The sequence below is a fragment of the Myotis daubentonii genome, chromosome 2 (assembly GCF_963259705.1).
Source record: "Myotis daubentonii chromosome 2, mMyoDau2.1, whole genome shotgun sequence".
NCBI lineage: Eukaryota > Metazoa > Chordata > Mammalia > Chiroptera > Vespertilionidae > Myotis > Myotis daubentonii.
The window spans coordinates 42,073,263-42,079,262 of NC_081841.1; positions in this window are offsets into that span (position 1 = coordinate 42,073,263).

The window sequence follows — 6,000 nt, forward strand, 5'->3', positions numbered from 1 at the left end:
GTAACAGAATTTATGACAAGAGTATGATTAATTCCATAGGGAAAGGTGCAGAATTCTTCAGGTATAGACCACTCAGAATGATCTCCCTGAAACCACTCTTGCCTCTACACTGCAGTAACGGTGACTTTTTAAAACATGTCATTTGTGCCATTCTCCCACCTGAAGCCTTCCAAAGGCCACCTAACAGAAATAGAATACATTCTTCCAGATTTGCAGGCCCTTCACACTCTGGCCGCTCCAGCCTCTAATCTATCTTTTGCCACGCCAAGTCTTAACCACGGTTTTTTGGTGACACTGCCCTTCTTCCTATTCCTTGAACACAAAGTTCTTTTCTGCCTCAGGACCTTTGAACTAGCCATTCCTTCTACCTAAATGTTCTTTCCCCAGATTTCCCCAAGTCTAGCTCCTCTTGGTCTGTTAGGTGTCAGCTTAAGTGCTATCTCCTTGGAGAGACCTCTCCTAATCGATCTAAAATAGCACCCCCACATGATTCGCATGGCTCAGTGCAAAAGGAAAATGCAGTGTCTTGTTAGAAAAGTAACATAAAAACGATACTGATCTGTAAAGCTTTTTTCTTTCTTCTGAGCTCTCTTGTTCAGCTTGTCACGGTGTTTTCTTATTTGCTATTTAATGTCGTTTTCCATAAAGAAAAATGAGAAATGTTAACTATTAGCATGATTTTACCATTCATCTTCATATTGTGCAATGCCAGTTTTAAGTATGTATAGAAGAGCATTTGATTCATATGCGGAATTATCATAATTATACAATTCCCTATTGTGTACTTCATACACACCTGTGAATTCCGTTCTTAACTGAACTGTAAAGACATTGCACAAAACTAACTCAATTGTTTTTATTTCACTTCTTGGTACACCTACATTCTACTAACACTTTCTACCTTTGGCTTATAGATGAGTCAGGAAGAACTGAAAGGAAGAGGAACTACCGCTTCCTGTCTTTGCCTTCTTTCTAAGTCATCATTCTTAGAGTAAGTAGTTGGCAGCTGCAGGGCAGTAATGAGTAAGAAAGGATAAGATAAGGTTCTTGGGTCATTGTGTTTCTTAAAATGTTGTTGCCTTCTCTTCGCATTTGAAATCAAGTTCTGGTTTGAGGGAAACATGGCCTCTCAAGTTGTCGGCATCCCTGCTTAGCTAGCTGTAGACATCACACATTTACCCAGTTCTTGTACTGGCTTTGAATCGCACTTCACTCCCGCACATCATGAGGCAACCAGGATGCTGTGCTCATAGGACATTGTTATACTGTAAATCAGAAGACGCCTTAATCAATAAGCCAAATTAATTTGGAGTCTTTTCATTTCGCTAGCGCTAGCGGGCCCAGAGGAAATATTGCTTCTCAAATTCTGGAGCCCAACATGGTGGAAGTCTTTCCTATTTATACATTTTTTAACTCTTTGTTTTCCAAATTTGGAACGAGACTTCCGGACCTTCTGAGAAAAAGTCCTGTGTGCTGGGACAGGGCCGTGAGACCATATCTCAAGGCCTGGCCTGGCATCAGCACTGACAACTCTGGGGCATAGTTTATGGCCTCTCTGGAATGGGAGTAGTCTTATTTTTCCCTATTATTTAAGAAAGCAAACGTTTACAGAAGCCAGAATAGCAGGGTTAAAATTTTAAATAGCATTTTTACCCAAGATGGAGGTTACTATGCTTCAACATCAAGAAAGCCATATTAAAACGGTGTGACAAAGAATGGAGGACGTGTGTCCTCAGCTTACCCACATGCTCCAGTGTTCTATCAGACCTGCTTACAAAACACAAATCTAAAGATAAATGTATTGAGAGTTTCAAGACAGTGATAACAGAGTATTAAATCAAGAGTAAGTCCCTGTAAGCACAGAGGGCTGTGACTGTACTGACAACTCACCCACTATATTCCCAGTTACTCACGATCCCATCACTTTTATTTTTTAAATATTTTTATTGACTTTTAGAGAGAGAGGAAGGAAGAGAGAGAGAGAAAGAGAAACACTGATGTGAGAGCAGAACTTAATGGGGATCAAGCCCGTAACCCAGGCATATGCCCTGACCAGGAATGGAATCAGCAACCTTTTGGTGCACTGGAGAACATCCAACCAACTGAGCCACACCGGCCAGAGCACTATTTTATCTCATCCCAGTCCTGTTCCTAGCTGATATTCTCTTGTTTTTTTGTTTATTGTTCGCCTCCTTTCATTTGAATGTGAGTTCCAAGATAGCAGGGATCTTTTTTGTTTCATTCACTAACATAAATCTGTAGGTCCCACAAGAGTATCAGACGCATAGATGGATCATTAAATATTACCTGAATGACTATGTGACTTTGGGCAAGATATGAGACCTAAATCTCAGTCCTTATATGTAAGAAATGTATCTTCTACCTTATAGAATTGTTTTGATGCTTAAAAGAGCTTTGCTTATCAAATGTTAATCACAGCACTAACTCGCAATAAGTACACAGTATAATTAGCTAATTTTATTATCAATATGTCTGTAAGTACAAAGTGTTTTAAAAAACAGTTACTCATGCCATAGCTGCACCTGTCTGAGGTACATTTGGAAGAAAGGTACATTCTAGCACACCCTAAACAGGCAGCCAAAAAGAAGCTACAGCATGCATTAGGGCAACTATCTCACCAGTTTTTCCCTCCAGGCAATCTACGCTGTGCTTTCTGCTCTCCACATTCTAATCAGTCATTAAAACTTACTTGCCTCTTCCTTTTTGCTGCCAGCAAAAAGATTAAAAGAAAAAGTTCTGATTACAACTCCATGTGCAAACAACTGGCTTTGGAAGAGCATGCCTCGACAAACATCTCCTCAGAAATCTTTCTGGGAAAAAAAAATCATTAGGAAACTAACCCGTCTTACCTCAATCAGAAATATCAATTTTCCTTCAGTGATTCTTTTTGTTTTATACATTTTCCTCATTAATAACAATGAAAGGCATTTTTAGGGCTCTTCTATGACGCCAGTGCAATATGCTAACATGCATTGTTTCACTTAATTCTTTCTCTCAATGACTCTAAGGTGGGTACAATTTCTATTATTTGTTTTACATCTGAAAAAACAGAAGCCTTCCCAACAACCTCTATCTGTTAAAATCATTTCTATATTTCAGGTCCAACTCAAAAATCACCTCTTTCTTTAACCCTTTCCTGATTTCAGATATGTAATTTTTCTTCTGCCAAATCTCTGTTACATTTTATTTATATCTTTGTTATTGTTGTAATGATCATTTTTTTTACTTAAGTGGATTATATATTCCTAAAAAGCAGAATTGGTGGAAAATGAAGGAGTGCAGTCAATATTTGCTTACTGAATAAATCAGTGATTCCCAAAAGAAGGCCATGCTATGCTTAGATTTCAACCCAAAATAAATTTTCATTGTAGGTAACCTGTTCCCCCTGGTTATAGCTCTCAGAGAGACTGTTTCTTTACCATAGTGTCTATGAAAGGTGGTGTTCAAAGTATCAGGAAGGAAAACCAAAGCACCCGAGATTCTGTAAAACAGAAAATGTAAGCAAATCTCCCAAAATTCTAGAGATGGCAGACATAATACAATTGTAGTCCATCCTTTTCATTTGACACATAAGGACAGAGTTCCTAAGAGGGGACTTGACCACCAGCACCAGGTATCTGCCCAGCACATACATGCACACACATATTTACATCCACAGTCAATCAGTGGCACAGCTAAATTAAAATCTAGGATCTTGACTCCGTGTTCAAGGCTCTTTGTTCTTCACTGTTAACTTTACAAAACATTTTATTCTTTGGGCTTTAGAAAATGTCAGCCTACACTGCAAGTACTTGCTTATGAAGAATATATACTGAGAAGGAACAGAAGGCAAGCTGAGATACTTATCATAGCAGTAGCAGTTTACCTTATAGTAAAAGCAGTTTGTTAACAGCATGTAGATTTTTTAATGACTGAGAACATTACTAGAAAACCAAACTTTTAATGATATACACATTTTCTCATTTATGATTATTTTGAATATAGGTGGGAGTTACTTCTGGGTGTAAATTTAGGGTTTGAGGAATTTTCTTTTTTCTTTTTTTGTATGTTTTTATATTGCTTGATTTAAAAATATGTATATAAATCACTTTTATAAAAACAAGGAAAATTTTCTTCTCAGGAAAAAATGGCAAGTAGTTCTACTTTTCTAAATTAAGAGTAAACAATTAGATAAAAGTTACATTTCATGCTTCATCATTAAAATCAGAGTTTGAAATGAAAAATTACATGTAGAGTCCTGGACCTGAGTTACAAATCTACGGGAAATTCAAAGAATAAAGACCTTCTCTCCAGTCGAGTTTGTAGCATATGGGTATAGCTCACAGCTTGATTACCCCAAAGTACTGGCCCAGTTAATTGCATTCAAATGCAAATTACAGCTATTAAGTCACACTGGTCTTGTGCCAAAGACTTGAGCCAAGTTTGTAAGAGGAGTGTGGTGTTTTTTTTTTTTTTTTGGTTTTTTTCTAACTGTGCAGGACTGAACTTGATAAACAGTTGGAACACTCATTCATTAGAACTTCAGTGTGTGTGTGTGTGTGTGTGTGTGTGTGTGTGTGTGTGTGTGTGTGTGTTTGGAATGTTATAGAACTGAATCACCGAAAAATAATTTTATTATTTTAATTTAGAACATTTCACCATTTACTATCCCTCCTCTTTTATTTATTCATCAATACCACCATTCTTTTTCCATATGTTGATTAAAGTTCTTGCCTTCATTTTCACTTTTCTAATCTTCTTCTTTTCTTGTTCCTGCAAAGAATATTTTTCAAATTCTGATGGCTCCTGATACCCTGGAACCAAAAAATTAATAAAGCTCTGGGCTTTTTTCATTCTTACTTAATTTCAGAAAACCTATAACAATTAATATTATGAAATTAATTATAATTTATAATATTGATATGTGGAGTTTGGGGTGTTCGGGCTCTGCCTGTGGGTTCTTGTCCTACAAAGTTTGAAGACTAAAATTCGCAGACTAAAAGACTTTAAATAAAAATGTGGAAGTTTATTGTAGGCATATACAAACTCCCACTGGGGAGGGGTCTCCTGGAGGGGTCCCTAAATGGAAAAACCTGCTCGCTCTCTCTCTCCCTCTCTCTCTCTAATGGGAAAAATCTAGTTCAGTTTCTGAGTTTCTTTATGTAAGGGTTTATAAAGGCTGGCAGCTCTTTGTCTGAACATGAGCCTTTCTAATTGGACCCTTCCTTAATGTATGAGCCCGCCCGTACTTTCCTAATTGGTCACTCTCCTAGTTGGTATGAGTTTCAGAGTTCAAAGCCCACCTGGTGCCCTGCTCCTCCTCTTCCCCTAATCTTGTAACATTCCTCTATCCTCTGTGAATGTATGCCTTCCCCTTCCCCTTCCCCTTATTTTATAACATTTCTCTATCCTCTGTGAAATAAGCATTATGGCTTGTAGCTGTCTGCCCATCGCATATGCCTTCCTCTCCCATGGACCGCCCCCACCATCACCTTTTCTCTACCTGCCTGTCCTGTCTCTAATATTCCTTGCAATAACTATTTCACCAGCTTCCACAATGCACATGTGCTTAGATTTACTGCCCCCGCCCAAAGCTACAGTAAAAAACAGAATACAAAGCCCTAACATCTAGATCCCTAATTCTTCTTATAGAGATACCCATGTGGTAGAATCAGTGCTTTTTGAGCAAAAAACACATAGCTTATGTTTGTAAGATGCTTTACCTATATCAGTATACAACTTATCTCTCATTCATTTACTCTGACCTGAGAACAGTTATTTCTCAGTAGACCACCAAAAAAGGCTTCCCTGACAGGAGAAACTGGTGACATTTGTATTTATTTTATGATCCCAAGTCAATCCTCCAATTTTTGCAGAAGTGCAAAGGGAAAAACCATTTCTGATAGAAAAATCCTTAAATTCCCTTTTTAGTTCAATTATCTATCAAAATTATTACTTAAGGGACTTCTTCCCGCTTCTGATTTTGACAGCAAAGGTAAA